At 44.8% G+C, this 21,899-nt stretch overlaps 1 long non-coding RNA gene across 1 annotated transcript in view; it reads right to left on the bottom strand.

Annotated features, from left to right (window-relative positions):
- The window catches only part of LOC144791582 (uncharacterized), a 361,016-nt gene that overhangs the window by 237,971 nt on the left and 101,146 nt on the right, over nucleotides 1-21,899 (bottom strand). Inside the window, exon 3 of the long non-coding RNA XR_013602432.1 lies at nucleotides 18,676-18,748. This is a non-coding gene — a long non-coding RNA (uncharacterized LOC144791582). The remainder of the gene's footprint in view (nucleotides 1-18,675; nucleotides 18,749-21,899) is intronic.

The following is a 21,899-nucleotide window of genomic DNA, read 5'->3' as shown; positions in this document are numbered from 1 at the left end:
ATCAGTGGGGTGTTCGAAGCGAGGGACATCCACATCGGCTTCAGCATCCTCATACTTTTTGTAGAGGTTGGTGAAGTGGTTGACCCATGTTAGCTCGTCCAAGTGGACGTCCTTGGCCACTCTCCCTACATGGTTCCCATTGGCTACTAGCCTCCAAAAACCCGCGCTGTCATTGGTCTTGACAGCCAGTAGCATATCGGCCCATATAGCTTCCTCCCAGATTTTTCTTGATGCCTTTTGTACAGACTTGTAGTTATTCCTTGCTATTTTTATATCAGATAAAGTTTTGGATTTAATAGCTGATATAAGAGCCCTTTTGGATTACCTACAGATTCCATCATACCATGGTTTATTATGGGACAGATTCTGTGTCTTTTGTTGGTTTTTCTTGGGCATTTTAGTAATTAGCATTTTTAAATCGTTAAAAAAGGTTTTGTGCAGTGACATAAAATGAATAGGACTTCCCTCTGAAACTTGGGAACCAATAAATGAACCAAAGGACCCTGCAAAAAGTGGGTATATATCAGCCAGGATCTCCCCGTGGTCCAATATGAATGGCCATTTGAGGGCTCGTCTGTTATTGCTGACGTGTATCTCAATGTTATCACCATTAACTGCTGGTGATGTACCCTAGAACAAGGAAGCTTCTATTGAAAGGCTCAGGGGAAAGTGATCACTTTCTAGCCTGTCCTTTACCTCGAGGTCCAGGATGCACTGCCAAATAGGAATAGAGACTATCACAAAATCTAAATTGCTCCTGTAATTATTTCTCCTGAAAGTTGTTTTTTTCAGAATGTCGGACGGAAGCCGTCCATTGCAAGCCCTGAGACAGTACTCCGCACATAGTTTTGTTATTTGGACTGCCAAAATCGAACATTTAACCGGTTTGGCGTTCTCCAGTGCAGGAATTTTGTTCGCTTGGTCCTCATCGTCAAAAACGTCGCTAAGCCCCAGGACGGGTTCGTAGTTGCAATTTAGGTCACCAGCCAGAATGACGTGATCGTCTTTGCCATCCAATCTACTTAGAAAAAGATCTAATTTGGCTAAAGTAGGTGATTCTTTTGATAGAGGTATTGGCCTATTGTAGACATTTATTAAGTAGAATTTTTTCCCTTCGCATGTGGTGATCTTTAACACTAATATATCAGGGGAATTTGCATCTACTACCTCAATCTGTACCCTCAGATTAACTTTCACCCAAATTAATAGGCCCCCCGCTGGCCTTCCGCTCCTAGATGGGGTGGCCCCTATTCCAAAAGATTTGAACCCTATTCTATGGGGTGTTACCACCTCCCAGGTCTCCTGCAACAGACAGAAATCGTTGGTATCAATGAATTCTGCCCATTCTGGGTCCCTTAGATGTTTTGAAACTCCAGCTATATTCCAAGAGACCAATTTTAGAGGCTCCATCCCATCGACCAGGGTTGCGGATTGGGCCACCAATGTTGTTGTCTCAGTTGATAGCGTACATGTCAGCAATTCTTCTACAGCTCCTAGAGCATTAGGACCTCTTCCGCACTGCCCCCCAACACTTTCATCCCTTGATGCCATATTGGCCACTAGTATGTTCACTGCAGTTTGACACCCGGGGGTGGCTCCTGCTGCTTGATCTTGACGATAACCCAGGGATCCTAAATCTTCAAACTCCGTAGGAGATAAGACTAGGGCCAAGTTGTGTTGCAAGCAGCCATCCCCATGTGTACTTATGGGGCCTGGGAGATCATCGCGCCCTATGGGTCGCTGGATATTATCAATCGATCTAGGGACTGCCGTTTCTAGACTTGCAGCCAGGCTACTTGGCAGTATTGTAGTGGTTAGCAGGTTAACCCCAGGAGTCCCCATCCCTTCCACTCCAGCATCTATGCCATCCATACTGATGGGGTTGATTCCACTTCCATCGTTCCCTACATTCACAGGGCGTCAATCACAATCATCTAGGCCATTAAAAATGTCATACCTATTGATGGTCTCTAATGGCGTAAATGGATTTAAATGGTCCATTCTCCTATTGGAGGTAAAATTGGACCTAGTTGGTACAAGGTTCCACCCATAGGGATCTGGGACCAGCAAGGGATATGGCGCATATGAAATGTTCCTTGCGTCCTGTGAAGTTGTAGAATAAGCTTGTATTTACTTGGGTTGAGGGGGATGGTAGTGGGATGGAAACACCACTGATCTTGGATAGAAATATGTCAATGGGCGGGGGATAATACGATTGTTGGTGTTGCCTGAGGGCCAGTTTAGAATAAAGTGAACAGCATTGGGGTCCCTGAAGTTCACTACCACCACGTCACCCTCGATGTCCTTGGGTCTACCCCCAACCACTGTGTGCGGCGAACGTGTGCAATGTCGCCATTGATGTTACTAGAGATTGGCCTATTTAACCTAAGCCAGTGAATGATCTTTTCTTCAGTTGGGCATAATCTTCCTGTTTGTTTTCTTCCAGCACAGGGACCCCTGTAAGGACTACGACAAAAGGTACTGCTTCCGGTGGAAGTTCTGGAAGTGGGGCCCTATTTGATCTCCCCTGCGTGTGCCTAGTACCTTCTGCATCCCTTATTGGCCTCTTCAGTAATGTATTGCCTAGGTCCTTTGATGGTTTGCTAGCTAAGGCACCCGGAGTTTGTGCAGGTTTGGATATTGGCAGAATCGGAGGTTGTCTATCGTTTTTATTGTCAATAGGTTTCGTTTTGGTTGGGTTCGTATTTGGGACAGGATTCGGGGCAGATGTGGTGGGATGGATAGGCAATGTACTAATATGTGTGGCGTTGTTTGCAGCTAATATAATAGGGACTTCCTTCTTTCCCAGTTCCTGCTCGATTTTCCCTAGTCTTTCTTCCACCTTGATCAATCTTTCTATAATTGCCAGGGAATAGCTCCTAATTAAGCTTTCAATACTTTCCAATGTGACTCGGATTTGGGCTGCTTGGGACACGGTGGCATCTGGGCGGATAACAGAACGGACCTCCCCATCTGTATGTAGAGTAGCTAACGGTGGGGAGATTGGATTTGTGATCTCAGATGCCGCTATTAGCACCTTGTCACTCCCAGTAATGGTCTTTGCCTTTTTGCCAAAATCTGAGTGACTCAGTTTTTGTTGTAAGAGTTCCCCCCTTTTCCGCCTTTTTTTAGTAGGGGGTGGGCCATAATTTCTAAGTGGCGGAATTATCTTTTTTGCCCTGTTCCATGTATTCATGCAGGGCGTGGGTGCAGGAGTGATCAGTGCCGTAGTTGTTTTAGGAGTACTATTGTGTTTGATGGGCACGGGGCCAATTGTGTTTGGCTTAGGGGAAGTACTAGGTGTAGAAGGACAGTCTCTAAATACTAGAGGCAGGCTATCCAGTAATAGTAGACTTTCATTGCCATCTTGGCTCCCTTGATCGGTAGGAGCAGTTGGTGTAGGTGATTGTGGCACTATCCTAGTCTTCATACTTTCTACAGAGCGACGGCGTTCCGCTCGTCGCTCTGCTAAAGTAATTTCCTTGGGCACATCTCCCACTGACTTTGTAAAATATTTGTCCAGGGTTCCGATAGATACGTCCCCAGCCTTGTCTGACATGGCTGTGCCTGCACTTAGAGATGGGGATGACATTTGTAACAAACAACCGACTGTATCTGTACGAGCAAAGAAGGATTATTTAAAACTTAAACAGGAAATAAGAATTCGATCAAGGGGTTATGCCCAGTCCAGTCTCCTCAGGCCTCTGAGGGCCACAGAGGGCCCTCCCTTGTCCCGGGCTTCTCCCGGGACGCTCCCGCGCCGCGGGCCTGAGCAAGTGACTTTATACAAAACGATGTGAGGGGGGAGGAGCATGCAGGGAGAGCGGCCCAGGTGCTGCAAATTGGGTCTGGCGGGCGCTCCTGGGACTTGAAGTCCTGCGCCCGCACTCGCTCGCAGCCCCACACACACAGTCACCCACAGACGCTTCCTCAGGTGAAGGTCGATGATGTAGAGGCAGTCCGGCCACCCAGGTTCAAGTTCGGCTCCCTCACGAAGCGGGACCCGCGAAGCGGGTTCCGCAAGCAGTAGACTGGTTAACACAGGTAATCCACAAGCGCGGTATCCCAGCGTGTGCGCTGCAAAACAGGGTCCCAACAAGCAGCCAAGGAAGAGGGATTTTAAGCAGCGCTGGTGGGGAGGAGCATGCAGGGAGAGCGGCCCAGGTGCTGCAAATTGGGTCTGGCGGGCGCTCCTGGGACTTGAAGTCCTGCGCCCGCACTCGCTCGCAGCCCCACACACACAGTCACCCACAGACGCTTCCTCAGGTGAAGGACGATGATGTAGAGGCAGTCCGGCCACACAGGTTCAAGTTCGGCTCCCTCACGAAGCGGGACCCACGAAGCGGGTTCCGCAAGCAGTAGGCTGATTAACACAGGTAATCCACAAGCGCGGTATCCCAGCGTGTGCGCTGCAAAACAGGGTCCCAACAAGCAGCCAAGGAGGAGGGATTTTAAGCAGCGCTGGTGGGGAGGAGCATGCAGGGAGAGCGGCCCAGGTGCTGCAAATTGGGTCTGGCGGGCGCTCCTGGGACTTGAAGTCCTGCGCCCGCACTCGCTCGCAGCCCCACACACACAGTCACCCACAGATGCTTCCTCAGGTGAAGGACGATGATGTAGAGGCAGTCCGGCCACACAGCTTCAAGTTCGGCTCCCTCACGAAGCGGGACCCGCGAAGCGGGTTCCGCAAGCAGTAGGCTGATTAACACAGGTAATCCACAAGCGCGGTATCCCAGCGTGTGCGCCTCTGCAGTTCACACTCTCTCGCGCTGCACCTGGCCTCCTTCTTCTCCTCAATACTCTTTTCACTTTCACATATTAATTCACTCATGATATGGTCAGTGACATCACTCATAACATCACTGATGACATCTCAAGATATAGGAATTGTAATTTACTTCCCCAAGTGCACTTCTAGCTCCTCACTACTGTTTCGGCCATGGGGACTTTTACTCTGTAAGTCTATAATGTAACGATATTCTAAGCGTCTCAGCCTCTGAATTTTATCTCCTCCCCTGGGATTAACTGGTACATGGTTCATACAGTAGTATGGTCAAAGCTCCCTGTTGCGGTTATGCTCTTTGTTAAAATGGGTATGCCTCATCATCATTTGCGATTGCACTCATGTGCTCTATTAAGCGAAATTTCGCAGGTTGAATGGTGCTGCCGATGTATCTAAGCCCACACGGGCATACAAAGCAATATACAGTGTAGGGGGTCGTACTGGTTAGGAACTTCTTGATTTTCTTGGGTTTAGTCAGCCCTGGAACAGTATAAGACAAAACACGTTTGCTTCTTTTACACGCCTTACACTTTCCACATGGATAAAATCCGTTGAACGCTTTCAGAGCCAACTTGGTGGGCTCAATGCACTGATAGCTATGAACCAAGTTGTCTCTTAGTGATCTGGCTTTTCTGAAGGTTACTAAGGGGTTAGATGGTAAATCATCCCCTATTACCGTGTCAGAAAGAAGGGTATGCTAGTTTTTTTGTAGGATCCTTTTTAATTGTCCTGCATTGTCAGAAAAAGTGGTAATCATTCTGAACTTTCCATTGTTGGACTTACTGGCCTTCTTCCCTCTAAGCCTGTCTTGCTCAATAAGTAACTCCCCTCTTTGGGTTGAGTTTACTCTTTGTAAGGCGTGTGAGAGAACTGCTTCACTATAACCTCTCACTCTGAAGCGTTCCATGCTGGCTTTTGCTGCCATTTTAAATTCCAGGTCACTGGTGTTATTCATCTTCAATCTTAACAGTTCCCCATAGGGGATACTGTTGATGCGTGTGTTCGGGTGACTGCTTGTGATGTAGAGGGTAGAATTCCCTGCGGTTGATTTTCTATAGAGCCTCTTTGTAAGGCGTGTGAGAGAACTGCTTCACTATAACCTCTCACTCTGAAGCGTTCCATGCTGGCTTTTGCTGCCATTTTAAATTCCAGGTCCCTGGTGTTATTCCTCTTCAATCTTAACAGTTCCCCATAGGGCATACTGTTGATGCGTTTTTTCGGGTGACTGCTTGTGACGTAGAGGGTAGAAATCCCTGCGGTGGATTTTCTATAGAGCCTGGTGTGTAGCTATCCTTCTGCCATATATGCATTCAGGTCCAAATAATTAACTGCCTGCGTGCTTACAGGTGAAGTGAGCACACAGGCAGGAAATGATTTACGCCACGAGCAGTCACCCTAAAAAACTTATCAACAGTATCCCCTATGGGGAACTGTTGAGATTGAAGAGGAATAATGCCACTGGAGGGTGGCCAAATAGGGGGTGTACCCACCCCAAGAAAGGGACCCATTAGTCCCGACCTGCACATCCCTTTAATGCCCCTAAGTCTAGTAGTTAAGGGCAACCCTGAACCTTGCCTCCTCAGATTTGAGGAAGAAGCAAGAAGGGCAGAAGAACCAGGCTGACTTAGGAAGAAAGGGACCCCTACTGCTTTGGCCCCAGCCCTACCGGCCTGTTCTGACTTCGACCTGTCTACAGCGAAGAAACGGGCATGTGCAGCAGCCAGCAGCCCTCAGAGCCGGGAGGACCTGCCCTGTACTCACCTTACAGACTCTGTTTCCAGTGAGCAAAGGATTTGCTCAAGCCAAGACTCAACCACTGAATCTGGTTCCAGGCGGCTCAGCGATTCTGCACCAATCTGCACTTGACGCCTACTGCCCATGTTTGAGTGGCCCAACACCACGAGGAGGTCTCCCCAGCAATCCTTCAAGCTTTGAGACAACTCCTACAGCCTCAATATGAAGGGTCCCCACGACCGCGTCCGGAGCTGGTAAGAAAAACCCGATACCAAAAGACACCCCTGCATCTGACGCCCCAAAGCCTTGAGTGGCCCAACCAATGGTGTCCAGGCATCCACAAGATCCCAACTTACCTCTCCAGCTGGTGGTTGCCTTCAGGAAGTCTCCTGCACTGAGCCTGCAGCAACTTTGCTGAACCAAAGGTCTCTATTATGAAGCACAGGGTTCCCAACGTCTTCTTGGCACCCTGCACCGGACACCCCAGTGCGGCCGGTTGTGCAGCTCCTATGCTGATCGTTTGCCCATGCAGTGCTGACAGTAACCCCAGGAGCTTTGCTCCCACACTCGAGAAGCCTGCTCGTAAGCGGTCCCTAACCAAAGGCCCTCTTAGCCCCATTGGCTAAGATTGGGCCCCTGCAATTTGCACCAGGCCACCTCAGTGCCGCTGGTAGTGCAACGTGAGTGCCTACCTAGACCTTGGGAAACCTTAGTTCTAAACGTCAAAACTCCCACTTGTAAGACGTTTACTTACCTGTGAAATCTATAATCATTTTTTCCCATAGGTACCCATGTTAAGAGATTTTGGGCCTGTTCTAAGTGTTGAACTTTTGTTTTGTATGAAGAAAACATAAACTATACCTCAAGGCAAGAAAAGTCTTATTTACCTTGTTTCGTGAGATCCTTGGGTGTGGTATCTAGGCATACCACCCCCAGTAATCCAAGTAATCTAAAAGTAACTGAAAAGTATTCTAAAAGTAATTATTGTCTAATGTAAACAGCTTTCTGAATCAACACCAACCTGTAACAATTGCAAATCCATTCTCAACTGCATTTCTGTGTGAAGGTTTACAACTACAAATATACTTTATCTACCTGTACCAAGCCCTGCTTGGTTCTAGAAATGAATACAAGCATACCTTTTTATACTTACCTAATCTCTGAGTATGTGTATCAGACTTGATTGAGTGAATACAATAAATGCTTAACACACCCTCTGGATAAGCCTAACTGCTCACCCACACTACCACAAAGAGAGCTGTTAGTACTTACCTAATTTAGCCTCTGTTATACCTCTGGGGACTCCATGGACTCTGCGCACTATACCTTACTTTGGTATAGTATATACAGAGACAGCTTCCTACAACCCACCCCCGCTCCCTGCCAGCCACCACTGGCCGATTTTTTATGTTTAAACCTTTTGTCACGTCTTCAGACTGCGGGCTGTGCCTTAGAATACATGTGATGAATACTATAAATCAAGTACTGGCAGATTGTTAAATATAATCTTGCAAAATGCAAGAATTGCTCATAAATGTATCTCTCATCACGTGGTCGATAAAGGCTGTCCGTGAGTTTTAGGAATTGAAGGGGCTGGCTTTTCCAAGAGGAAATAAAATGTTCTGTGCAAGTTATGTTTGCCACCTGCTCACTCGTTTAAAGTAATCAATTGAGGCCTTCAGCGTGTGGGGTGTATTTGTAATTCCACAGTGCAGTTGAATGTTCTTTGGAGTTTCCTGTTTGCGGTAGCCATCCAAATGAACTATAGGTGGAACTCAGAAGGGGGTCGAGGGAGGAGTGTGGTCGTCAAGACAGACCCGTGCGCGTGCCCGCACAAGAAAACCCAGCTACTGCATGTACCAATTCGAGTCCTTTCACACAAGCCCATCAAAATCTTAAAATGAAGGGTCTCAGAGGTAGACCTTTTCCTTTTGCCTGCCTAGTGGAAAGCAAACTTGATTGCAATTAGCATGTGGGGTTCATGTCTTCAGGGCCCATCAGGTGTTCTCAGCACCTCCACAGATGCACACGGTGCTCCTGTTGTTCCCACAAACAGGTGTATTGAACCTGAAAGCTGCACATATCCTCTTGTGTTGTGGGAGCTGTTTACTTGCAGTCTGAAGAGGCAGTTAGTGTGAACTTAACGCGCTGTCGCACAATGTTAATGCTGCGCTTTACTGTATCATTATATCACCCCAGGAATCAAGATGGCCGTCCGGTGAGGAGCTCCGGCCGGGAGCTTCCGGACAGGGATTGCCATTTTGGCTTGAAATCCCCTTCAATACCCGTAATTTCCCCCGTAACCGAAAGCGGACTTCGAAAAGACATGACCGATGCCCGGTGGAGCTGCTTGGTTCGGCTAAAGAGGAGTCTGGCCCGGGTTTCGCCCGCAGCCAACACCTACCCAGCCAGACATCGGGAATGGCTTCCATCGTCCCACTGCTGCTATTTTCCGCCTCTGCTACTGCCCTCCGAGCAAATCGCCACGGATTGCTGAGGCATGACCAGCCTTGGCACACCTCTGACAACATCGGATGGCTCCGGATTGAACCGGGGGCGAGTTTCCGCACTTCAGGGACATCGAGATGACATGGCCGATGCCCAGTGGAGCCGCTTTGGTCCGCTATTGAGGAGAATGGCCCGGATCCTCCTGCGGCCGTCACCTACCCAGATGGACATCAGGCCATGGCATTCCCCGTCCTGCTGCTGCTGTTTTTTCCTCTCTGCTGCCTCCCTCCTAACAAATACATGCGGATGCCTGATGTTTGGACCAACGTTGGCGGAGCTCTTTCATCATCGGAAGGCTCCATATGACAGTGGACTGATCGGGGACGAGATTCCACTCATCCGGCCCGTCCCTTTACCCACTAGGTCGCAAGTAACTGCCTGCCCTGACGCTTAATCACCTGCAGCGTTTACTGGGTCGAAGGCGAGTGCCGGGGCGCTGTTTGGTCCTATGGTCCTGCGTTCCCGGCTGCGGTCTGCCGACCCGGGGACAACTCGCTCTCCCAGCCCTCGCTGCTGCCTCGCTGCCTCCCCCATGCTGGCCGTCTACTTAGATGTACTCTGCCTCGATTCTGTCTTCTGTGACCTGAGAGTCCTTTTCCAGGTGTGGGGGTGCAGGAGCTACGTCCGGCAGATTGTCAACACCGATGCCCCTGGGGTCCGGAGCCTTTACACGCCTCTTCCCCCTTCCTCCCGCCTTTGACTCTCGAACTGCGTTCCCTCATTTGACTTCTTTTCTTTTTTGCTCTCAATTCATGCTTCCCGATTTGCATCTTGGCTTTTTGTCTTTTTGACTTTTGCCCCGGCCGCCATTTTGTTGCTGATCACGGCTGAACTATCAGACCTGGACCCACCATCTTGTTGGACTTATGTCCTTTCCCCCTTTCCTCCTTTCTCACCCCGACGATCCTCAAACGTATTTCTCCCTCTGTCTGGTCTGCCTTACTCCATCCCTCCACCCCCGGCTCCCTCCTATCCCTGTACCCTCTCTCATAACACCACTTTTGTCCCCCTCTACCTTCTCCGCCCCTATGAATTTTTCCACTATCCTTGTTTATTCCGCGCAACTCTGTCTTTAAATTACTGTACCTTGACCTTATGCTAATCATTATTGCGGACATTGCGGACTGGTTGCTGTCGGCCAGCAACATACACATCCCTCTTACCAAATTCTCCCGTGCTAGATACTCTGATGCCCATAAGTGGTTCACCAGCGAACTAAAGGATCAAAAACGTAAGCTCCATCAATCTGAGAGGAAATGGAGACGTCACTATTCGAGCGCAGATAGACAGCAGTACCTGCTAGCTCGCAATGATTATTAAAAAAACTGTATTGACTGCTTAAGCTGCCTACTTTTCTACTAGAATTCTGAATGCCCAGAATAAATCAAAGGAAATGTTTCCAAATTGTGAACGACCTTAACAGTGATGAGAACATTTTACCCATCCAGGCTCCGACCCAGGAATTGTGTTACTCCCTAAACAACTTTTTTCTGGACAAAATCGCTGTCATCAAAGCGAGCATCCCACCTAATGCCAACAGGGAATCACTGGATGACATCTCCAGAAACCCATTTTGCCTGAGTCACTTGTCAGCTATATGTCCTAACACGCTACTAGATCTCTTGACCCATGTTAAATCTGGCTCCCCAGTGACAGCTGTCCTCCTCCAGTCCTCAGGGACGTCTTCTCTGCATTGCCCATAGTATTCTTCCTTTCCTTGATGATTACCTCAGTAAAGGGGAGGTTCCTAGCACCTTAAAAAATGCCACGGTAGTCCCACTGATAAAAAAAACCTGGGGCTGACCCGCAAACCCCTCCAATTATCGCCCTATCTCCCTTCTACCTTTCCTAGCCAAGATTATGGAGACCCATGTAGCCAGATGCCTCTCTAACTTTATAGAACATTCAGAAAACTCGGAGCCAAATCAAGCTGGCTTCCGGCCTGCGCACTCAACGGAATCAGTAATCCTTGCGGTTATGGATACGCTGAGAGCTAATGCTGACATGGGGGCTTCCCCGGCGCTGGTGCTCCTGGATCTGTCGGCCGCGTTCGACACAGTTGATCACAACATCTTATTGAACCATGTCAAACAAGCAGGCCTACAAGGCCCTGCTTACAACTGGACCAAGTCCTTTCTTACAGGTAGAACTCAAGCAGTACGCCTTGGCAAATTTACGGCCCCCAAAGTATCCACCTCTTGTGGGGTACCACAGGGTTCTTCCCTTTCCCCTTTATTGTTTAATCTCTACCTTAGGCCACTGATCCACTCATAAAAGGATAGGAAGGTAACCGTTTTTAAATACGCCAATGACCTCCAGCTGTTTTTTTCTCTAGACTCCCCTAACTCTGTTGCGGAATTTAAAACCACTATGCTCCATATCCAACGTTGGATGGACCTTAACCATCTGAAGCTTAACCCGGACAAGACGGAACTTGTATTGTCCAGGAAAAGTGATATCAGCTGGGGCCCGCACTTCTGGCCAAGTGAATATGGCCCCCCCTCTACCCCTTCCCCCTCTGTGAAAAGTTTAGGGGTCATCATAAACGCGGATCTCTCTCTTAGAGGCCAAGTGGGTTCAGTGGATATCCACCAGCCTCTTCCAATTGCGTAAAATCAGAAAGATAGCTCACCTGCTTACCTACCCAGCCCTTGTTCAGGCCGTGTTAGCACTGGTTCTTTCACACCTTGATTTTTCAAACGCTCTTTATATGGGCCTGCCACAATGCCTGCTCAATCGTCTTCAAATAGTCCAGAACCAGGCGGCAAGACTAATCTACAAACAGCTGAGATGGCAATCGGCCAGGCCTTGTCTGCAAAAACTCCATTGATTGCCGGTGGAGCAACGGGCTGCATTTAAATTGGGCTGCCTTGCCTTCAAGGCGCTGCATTGCAAGAGCCCAAAGTTCATCAACAATATGGTCACGAAGCATGTCCCCATGCGCAACTTACGTTCTTCCCGCCTACACCTATTGTCCACCCCAGCCGTCAAACTCAAGCGACAGGGTGGCCGCAGGTTCTCCTACCTATAACCCACATTTTGGAATTCTCTTCTATTGTCAATCAGGAGCTGTGACAATCTACTGGGCTTCAGAAGGGCCTTGAAAACCTGGTTGTTTAAACAAGCTTACTAACAACCTGTACGCAACGCAATTACACAGCAACAGCGCCATGACACCTTTGGTGACCGTGCGCTTTATATGCTTCTGATAACATAACATAACATTAGGATTCCTATCTCTTGAGTCGGATGTTTTTGTCTCTTCGCCCGTTCTGCCTTTACCCTCTCCCCGCTCAGGTTCCCTCCCCCTCCCCCACCTATCCTTTTCCTCATATTCTTATCCCCCCTTCTCCCTCTCTGCCTCCTATGATTTGTCATTCGCTTTGTAATTTCCGTGAAAAATGTCTAAATTATTATTGTTGTAACTTGCTGTTGTTCCTTATGTAAAGAGCTCTGATACCTCCGGATCTAGACAGCGCTATATTAAACTCAATAAATACAAAAAAAAAATCACGCTCCGGTGGTAAAGCCACCGCCTCGCCATTTTTGTTGCCGATAACCAATATAGAATTATAGAGCCCCCCCCTAAGTCTGAGTATTCAACTTACAGTCTGGGTTGTTAGATAATACTGAGTGTGTCAGTATGTGCCTAGGTGCTGTAGGGCAGTTTGAAAATAGACTAATTATTAAATGTATACCTCGGACTTTTTTTCTTATACATTTTCTTCAAATTCTAGTCTGAGCCCCCTTCTTTGAGTTTTGGCAAGCTAGCTCGTGAACTTCAACTCAGATCTTGAATTTCCGCACCACCACTTTTCAAATCTACCACGCGCCACTGTTAGAGACAGACAACTGTTGTGCTGTGTGGCATAGGAAATAATTCACACAGAATATGACAAATTAGCTGGACGTTATAACCGCAACAAAAGTAAAATATTTTTGTTGTTTTGCTGTTCATTCATCCATTTTGTTCATCCCATTTACAGTGGTACTGGAAATAGGGGGTGCAGCAAGTGTCCAGAATAAACATTAAAGTGTTTCTTTCTTGCAACATTATTGGTTTTTATAGACAGTCAAATGTCAAATCTAATTAAGCAGAACAAGGGGAGTTCTTTACAACTGTCGTCATGTAAAATAAAGGTATCTTGAAATTAAGTGACACTACTGCACGGATCCTGGAGAAGTGAACAGAGGAGACGTGCGGGGTGGCCACAGATTTAAAATATTCTCTAGATTCTGTCTAATGTTTATACATTTAAGATATAAGGTACACTGGGCCTACTGTTGATAGGTGATGGAAACATATTTAAACAGGATCAATTAAAAAAAAAAGAATTCATTTTACTTTTTTTGTTTGATACTCACATGGCTTAAACCCCTATGCTATATTATTGTACTTTCTCCTTTTAAAAATGATGAAGTTGCAGAATCAACATGGAAGGTAGGTCTCCTGGTAGAAACTGAGGCATGAAGCAGTAGTGTAGTAGATGATGTTAAAATTAGAAGCCGTCGAGAAGTTCTTTTCTTTAGATTTAATTTGTTGTAGAAAAGTCCACAAGGAACAGCAACAACCCATAACACCACCTTCACCACAATGACTGGTTTACCCCCTTTCCACTCAAGAACACTAGAACCCATGAATTTCCAATTATATGAGCACATTCTTATATAATACAAGAAACATACATATCCTATTAGCATACAAACGTTACCATACAAGGTACAACATGCCCCTTTTTATTTTAAGCTAGACTGAAAATAAACATTGTAATACCTCCTTCTAAGTACGCATATCTAGAAAAATATGTGAAAATAAGTAGAAGTCCATAGAACACTTAATATAAAACAAAATCGTTACACTTATCAGGTACTTTGATCCTTCTAGTGGAATACCCCTGATGTCACTTCTGGATACATTTCTAATATCCTCACCATGAACATTACACGTGTCAACAAAACCTTCTTTTGGACACTGACAATTGAATTATTATTACTACATATGCCAATTTCATTTTCGTACATAGAATTTGGGAAGCAAATCAAGGTAAAACCATCCCCAACCATTTTGTCTAATGGATTATCAACAGAAACCAGAAACACATTGTCACCACTCTCAGTGTTTATGTAAAATCTCTGTCCAGGTTTCAAAGCAAGAACCGAACTCTTGTTCCACTAACCTTTATTTTTTCAACAACACACCAGTTTTGGCTACTCTAACAACTTTACCCATGAACTTAGATTCACGTTAACATGAACTAATTAGGCTTGCACCCCAAAACCCAATTATTTATTCTGATACCTTAGGGTTTGGTCCTACACACCAACTCATGATATGGTTTATTCCTCTCCTGCTTAATTTGCAAATTCTTCTTCACTCCATCATTTATTTTTCAAATCAACACACACCATAGAATCCTTCAATACTTTAGGAGTACGAAAAGTATGTGCTTCTCTACCTCTCATTAAACACTATGGAGTAACCCACGTAGACAAATGAGGAGCATTGTGATAACGCCAAATCTTTTCTTTAAGAAATTAAAGAACATGTTTATTGCTTCCCAATGCAGTTTTTATTCCCTCTTTCAAAAATGTGCTTGCCCTTTCAACATGATCATTAACAGATGGATGATATAATGGAACTTTCTCTTGCTTAATACTGCAACATTTCAAGAACTCCGTCATCTTACTGGATACACATTGCATTACATTGTCTGACAGATGAACCTTTGGAAATCCGTCTGTATCAAAAAAGGGCTCACTCTCTGTGGTGGGAATGCTGGCAAGAGTATAATAAATCCAGTTTGAAATTATATCCACAAACACTATCAAAAATCTCTTCTTCGACCCCAAAACATTGTATGGACCTGCAAAATCTATGAACATCTTTTCCTAAGGGGCATCCAGAAGTTCAGGGGAACTCAATGATTCATTCGAAGTAACCCAATATTTATCCGAATTAAGACAAACAGGACAGACATCAATACAATTTTCAACATCAACATCCATACCAGGCCATTTTTAACATTTGTTGTTTGTTTGTAGCTGACACACCAGGATGTTCTTGAGGTGTAATTATGATCACTTTGTATCTAAGTTTAAGAGAAGGAAATAAAGAGGTCATGTCTCATCAGTATTTCACCGACCACACTTAGCTCAGTTGAAACCTGTTCAAAACTCTGCAACCATGCTTCCAACTGCCTCGTAGATGGTCATCCATCCAATATGTTTTAACCAATAACTGATTATCAAAATAACTTAAATTAATCAATTTGTTCCCCGAAATAGCATCTTCACTCATGTCAACAGCATTCAAAGTAGCAAATATCCATTCCTTTTGTTGCCCAATTTAAGCTTCATCTCTTGAGGATTGTGGCAGTCAGGATAAACAGTCCGCAACAACATTTTTACCATCTGAAATATGTCTAATTTTAAAATGTAATTCCTGTAATTTGGAAATCAATCTCACGGATCTGGAAGAAGCATGGCTAGATCCCTCACATCCATCATGTAAAGTAATGACTTATGGTCCATTCTTGGAACAAATCTCTTTCCCCCACAGGAACGTTTTGAGCATTTCTAGAGCACATACACAGGCTAAAGCTTCCCTCTACATAGTATTGTAGTGAGCTTCAGCTCCCTGCAAACATCTAGAAATAGATGACATTGTGTTCTCTTTACCTTAGACCATCTGGCAAAACACTGTACCTAAACCCAAAGAACTTTCATCCATTGTGACATCACATTCAACTTGAGGGTCAAAAGGTTTCAAAGCAGATGCATGAATAATAAGTGACTAAGGGCCCAATAAATCAAACCAAAAACTGGTCGCAAAGGGCCAGATTCTGCGAATGTGCCCCTTTGCAACAGGTATTTTTGCACCATCCCAAATGCAAAAATCACAACTTAAGGAATCACTAAAATTGCGATTATATAAATTGCGACTGCATTTAAGGACTCCGTTCAAATTCCTATTCAAAATTTACTTCTTTAAGCAATCATGTAAGTAAAGTTTGGCAAACGTCTATGTCTCACAGTTTAGCAACTTTGGAAATCTGGAATCTGTGTGATTCAATGGCTTAAATAATTAATCTCTGTTTGTAGAAATTTACACTTATCAATGCTGACTGTCATACCCCTTTCTTCCTGAATGCTTAACACTTTATCCAATATGACATTGTGACTTTCAAGGCTTCTGCAAAATATTAAAATATTGTCTTGAAATGCTTGTGCTCCAACAAGACCATTGAAACGTGTTTCCATAAGCTGTTGAAAGACACTAGGTCACAGAAGCCAACCCAAATGGTAATCTTAATTACCTATAAGCACCGAATGGAGTAACAATGAGGAGAGATCACGTGACTCCTCAGCCAAAACAACTTGGTGATATGCTGATTTGAGATCAATTATAGAAAACAAATTAGCATCAGCAACAGCAGAAAGCATTTCATGTATTTTAGGTATTGTATGGCAATCCACAATTATATTTTTGTTATGCCATATCAAATGAGCCCAAATTGTTACATTTAACATCTCCCACACGCGCAACAAGGAGGTCAGGACTTTCTCGTGTGCACAGCATTCTTGGATTCCCTTTCAAAGAACCGGTAAGAAGACTGTACTGTTTCCTTTTTACTGCATAATTACGAGTCACTTTTGCCTCCGCTTATTTGTGAAGGCGAGGAAAAGGGGAAAAAAGTATTTCCTCTTTATTCTTTTGTTTTCCAGCAGGCTCATCAGAGTCCTGCAAACCAGTATATTGGTGGATTTTAACTACACTAGGTATGTGGGAATTCAAATACCCCGGTTACCTTAACACTAAGGGGCCGATTAGGATGGCGGACGGATCGCCACTGCCATGCAGGCGGTGGCGATCCGTCCACCATCTGTGCCCGTCCGCCACTAATTTCCCCCCGCCATATTACAATGGCGGGGGGGACCGCGGCGGACAGAAACACCGTCTGCCGCTTTTCTGCCCCGGTCGCCTTGCGGCCGGGGCGGAAAAGGGTTCATATGGCTGGCGGTGTCTTCCAGACACCGCCAGCCATATTACGATGGCCGGATGCAGATGCCTTTGCTTTGGGGGCCCGTTCCGGGCCTCCAGGGTGAAGGGGAGTCAGTGGGGGGTGCACATGGGGGTACCTATGGTACCCTCTGCGTTTCACAGTACAACATGGCAGGCACCGCGCGGTGCCTGTCATGTTATGCTGTGAAACGCACAACATGCATTTTTGACATTGCGGCGGACGGAGCTTTCAGCACCGTCGGCCGCAATGTTATAATTGCGGGATGCACCCGCCACTGTGGCGGGCGCATCCTAATTCGGGGCACGGTACCACCGCCCTTGTGGCGGACGGTCCCTGCCCCAGACAGGATGGCAGACGGACTTTGTCCGTCCGCCATCCTAATCGACCCCTAAGTACGAGCTATAACGAGCCTCTACGGAGGGTAAAATTACAGTCTTTTACTTGCCGAAATTGTACACATATCTATGACGTTCATTTGAATAATGTATCCCTGAAAACTTAATGACTTATAGACGATTGGTTTGTTTTCATATGTGCTTAGATATTATTCCCACCGAGAGGATTGCGCTACGACGCTCTTTCATTTACTGACACAACAAAACCAATAACTACATAACTGGAATTCAAATAACGCTTTGGACGTTTGTAAATCTAATTAGGTATAGTATATTTTTACATGACCCGCCCTTACAATGTGGTGGAGCACCATTTGGTTCCTTGGAACTAACTGAAACAACACTGATCTAACACTAGATTCACAAATTAGTCTATCTATTAAAGGCCAGTATATAGGCACGCAATGACAAAGCGTTGATTCTCAAACACATACCTTCCCACATGGTGTGTCTTTATTTATGCACAATAGTTACTCACGCAGGGTGAACAGGTAACGGTACATCCACGAGGTGATGGCACTACTCAATAGTGTCAACCAAATATGTACAAATAATTGTTATACATGATCATGCAGCCTTGAAAAAGTTCAGGAGAATGAAACACATGTTGGCTGCTGCCTTTTTGAACAATGATGTACTGGGATGTGTCCCTGAATTAAATAAGAACTGTGTGCCATTCATGTTTGAACTGGAATTAACTACTGAGAAGTGGGAACTTAATAAGGAAAAGACTAAGAAATGAAAACATGGCTTCGGTGCCATGTTTGTGTTTTGACATAACTCTGCACTGCAATGTAGTGCGGTTGATATGCACCAAAGGTGGATGGGTGTTAGGACCACGACAGCACCAGAGAGAAAACAAACATCATATTGTGTTTCCTTTTGTTATTTACTTCCGTAAACTGGGGGTAGATGTGCAGACAGTAGGCAGAGCCACCATATGTTAGGTCTTAGTCATTGATCCCTAATATACATTTCTACATTTTCTCCAAGATCACAATCTGCTGCTAGCACAAATTGTGTTCTCTTAAAAAAATGTGCTGCTCGATAATAGCATTCTGTTCCTCTGTGAACTGTCTTTCCCATATAAAAATGTCTTTCTTGTAAACATTCCACGATCCATCACCTGCTGGCGGTGCAGACAGAGGTTGAAGAGTGTCAAAGATCTCAATGGCAGCATTTCCAAGAAAATGAAATTGTAACGCTACTTTACAGTCAGGAGGAAAATTCTTACCGGCAAACGAAACAAGATAGTTCTCAAAAGTTCTTATCCGCTCCTTCCTTTCCAAAGAGGGCTTATCTGGCATCTGTCAAAATAAACTGGGTTAATTGGCTGGAAGCCATATCAAACAATCTAATGACAAAGCAGATTAAAAAAATGAGATAGAATGTCAAGTTAAACCTGTCAAAGAGGAAACCAAATAATAGTAAAATTCTATAAAAATTGTTAAATCAATGTAAGGATATACTGATGCGTTGCACAATGCAAGGTACTAAATCCGGAGTGTGCCTATTATTGAAAATAAATGAACCTAAGTACACAATATAAGCACTTAGTGCATTATGGTAAAGGTGTGTCCTTCACTGAAAATATAAGCACAAAAACTTTGGTGACTCAGTTGAGGTGTGCCTATTACCAAAAATGTAAATCGGAAGGCAGTTGGAAATTAATCAAATTCCAAAATGGGTGCCACATAGATTTGTCCGCATAATGCAACACAACGTCACGCGGTGTATATGGATTTCAACAGAAACTAGAGTGCAATACTTTGGAGGCACCCAGGACGTCACAGGCTCTGCAGAACGAGGAGCACATTTCCAACAACTCAATACTGTCTCGAGCCAAAGTGCGAGAGGAGTTGGTTGGCCTTCGTGAGCTTGCGGAAGTCTCACAACTGACTTCAGTAAGGTACGCAGACAGAAAACCACGAAAGTATATTAACAGTACCTTCTGCCAGTACTTCCAAAAATGCAAATCCCAAAAAATAACAACTGCTGGTAAAAATTTACTGAGAAACCTCATAGGTGGGCTTGAAACAACATTAAGAAAATGGCTTCAACCATCCTTTTTTTTTGTTGTAGAGTTTTATATAGCGCAAACTAGACCCGAGACATCGGGTATCAGAGCACTTTACATGAGTACCAGTTTTGTTGCATGAGGGCACATCAATTTTTGTTAGGCACGGGGAGATTATTGTGATTTGCCCAGAATCACAGGCTGTTGAGCGTAGTTGCCGAAACTTGAACCCGGTTCCCCCACCTCCGAGGTCAACCGCTCTAGCCGTAAGGCTACATCCTCTTCCCAATCCTTGTTGCCAATCTGTAATGTGGCAGATGGGTTTAAAATAAGAAGCCATTGAGAAGTTTTTTTCTTTAGATGTATTTCAGAAGTAGAAAAGCCCACAAGGAACAGGAACAGCAGCAATCCATAACACCACGATCACTGTTTTATCCCAAGCCGCTTTAGAACCCAAGAACCCATAACATTCCAATTAATCAGCACATTACATCAGCCATTTTTATCCAATACCAGTAACTTACCTTGTTCTAATATAAGCATACAAACTATACCGTACAAGGTACAGCAAAGCCCTTTATGAAAAACAAGTCATATATCATGATTGATATATGATATTAATTATATATTTTTTTAGGATGTAACAGGTTTAGTTTTCTCATACTCGTACTTCTGTTTTCACCTGAGTGTTTAGGAAAGGTCTCACCACTGACCAGCACTCCCACTCTAAAAACTGTTCCAGCACCACTGTTTAAAAATGTATTTCTCACTTTCTATCACTTGCAGCAAACATACTAATTTATTACAGATTAGAGGTGGAACATAAGATGTTTCATGTGTGCTTGAAAGATTTAATGAAGTCCTAAAGAAAGAGGGAGGTGAGAATGTATGTTCACAGTCCTATTTCTAATAGCGTCTTTCAATTTCATCAGCTTTTTCCCCTTTGTTTATCCGCATAATTTATCCACATTCCTCAAGCTAAATATTGCCTTTGCTAAATGAAAATCACTTTCTCTAACTTGTTGAAATCTGGAACATGTTTATTAACAAATTGCAAAGAAATTAATGATTGTATAACAAATCACAGTACTTTTGCCCTTACAATGCTATTGAGAGCATAATAGTAACACATCTTGATATTGCATTACTTTTATTCATTTTCTTCACATACACAATGGAACCAGTCACATGACAGAAAGTGAAACCACAAATAATAAGAGGCGTGCCACTCCTTATGAGGAACAGTTGAATGACCTTGAAACTAAAATACACAGCAGAAGCTTCTGTGCTGGATAACAGGAATCTAACTTTCTCACTTATGAGACCCAAAGTGAAAAACAAGATAGGCCCTTGTGACGAGAAGGCCTGCACATCTTGGTACAAAACAGGACTAGATTGTAAATTTGATTTCAAAACAACATGGCTGGTTTAAAGCAGCATTTAATATATGTAGTACTATTTGTAAATTTACACTGTGATTACTGTGCCATAGAACCAAAGCTGCATCCTAATTAGAGGCCCAATAAGCTAAAACTGGATTAGGGCTACTTGTGTTTCCTTCTGGAGTGGGCCTTGCCTGGCCACTCAGGATGGATTGTTGCTAGGAGGGCTGGGTCAGTACTGATTTGCATAAGGAGGGTCTCTATCTAGAGTTACATGGTGGATTAAAAACGATGTACTGGAATGCACCACTGAGCAATCAATCACCTGTGGCTGAGAAAATTATGAACACTCCATCCATTGTCTTGTTGTTGCAGTTGATGCCCCAAGAGCAAGGGGTATGCCCAGACACAAGTCTTCTGCTCACTGTGGCCTACAAATCAAGCTGCACCATATGGACGCGGTTCAACAGGCCAAAACTGGCCAGGGGTTGCTTGTGTTCCCTTCTGGAAGGTGCCTTATCTGGCAGTTCGGAATCGACTGTTCCCATGAAGATCAGACAGTTCAGAGAAGTGCAGCAGAAAAGCTGGAGAGAAACAGAGGACTACCTGACTGCAGCCTTCTTTTCTCTGCAGGGACGTGCTACAGGAAAAAGGGGATGGAGGAACAGGATTAGGATATGAAGAAGGGAATCATGGGAGAACAGGAGGGCGTCAGGTCTGGAAAGTCTCAGAGGATCCGGACTGCTGTCTTCCCTCCTTTTTAGGGGAAGAATAACCAAGGAGACCTTGCCTAAAGTACAGACCAAATCAAGCTGGAAGACATGAAAAGAGGCTATTAATAGGAAAGAGAAACTTGAACGGAAGGGCTTTGTATATTGCCTCAAACTGCAAAGAGAAGTGAAGATTATGATGTCATATTTAGATGTGAAAGGACCTGTAAATCAATCAAAGAAAAACATTTACACTCTAAACTAATTGTGCACCACAAAGTTATTTCAACCTAGGGCCACATGTATCATTATTGGAAACAGCGATTGCCTAATTGCGTTTTTCTATTTT

Source organism: Lissotriton helveticus, chromosome 11 (genome assembly GCF_964261635.1).
Source record: "Lissotriton helveticus chromosome 11, aLisHel1.1, whole genome shotgun sequence".
NCBI classification, from domain to species: Eukaryota; Metazoa; Chordata; class Amphibia; order Caudata; family Salamandridae; genus Lissotriton; species Lissotriton helveticus.
This window is presented reverse-complemented; position numbering and strand designations above follow the sequence as displayed.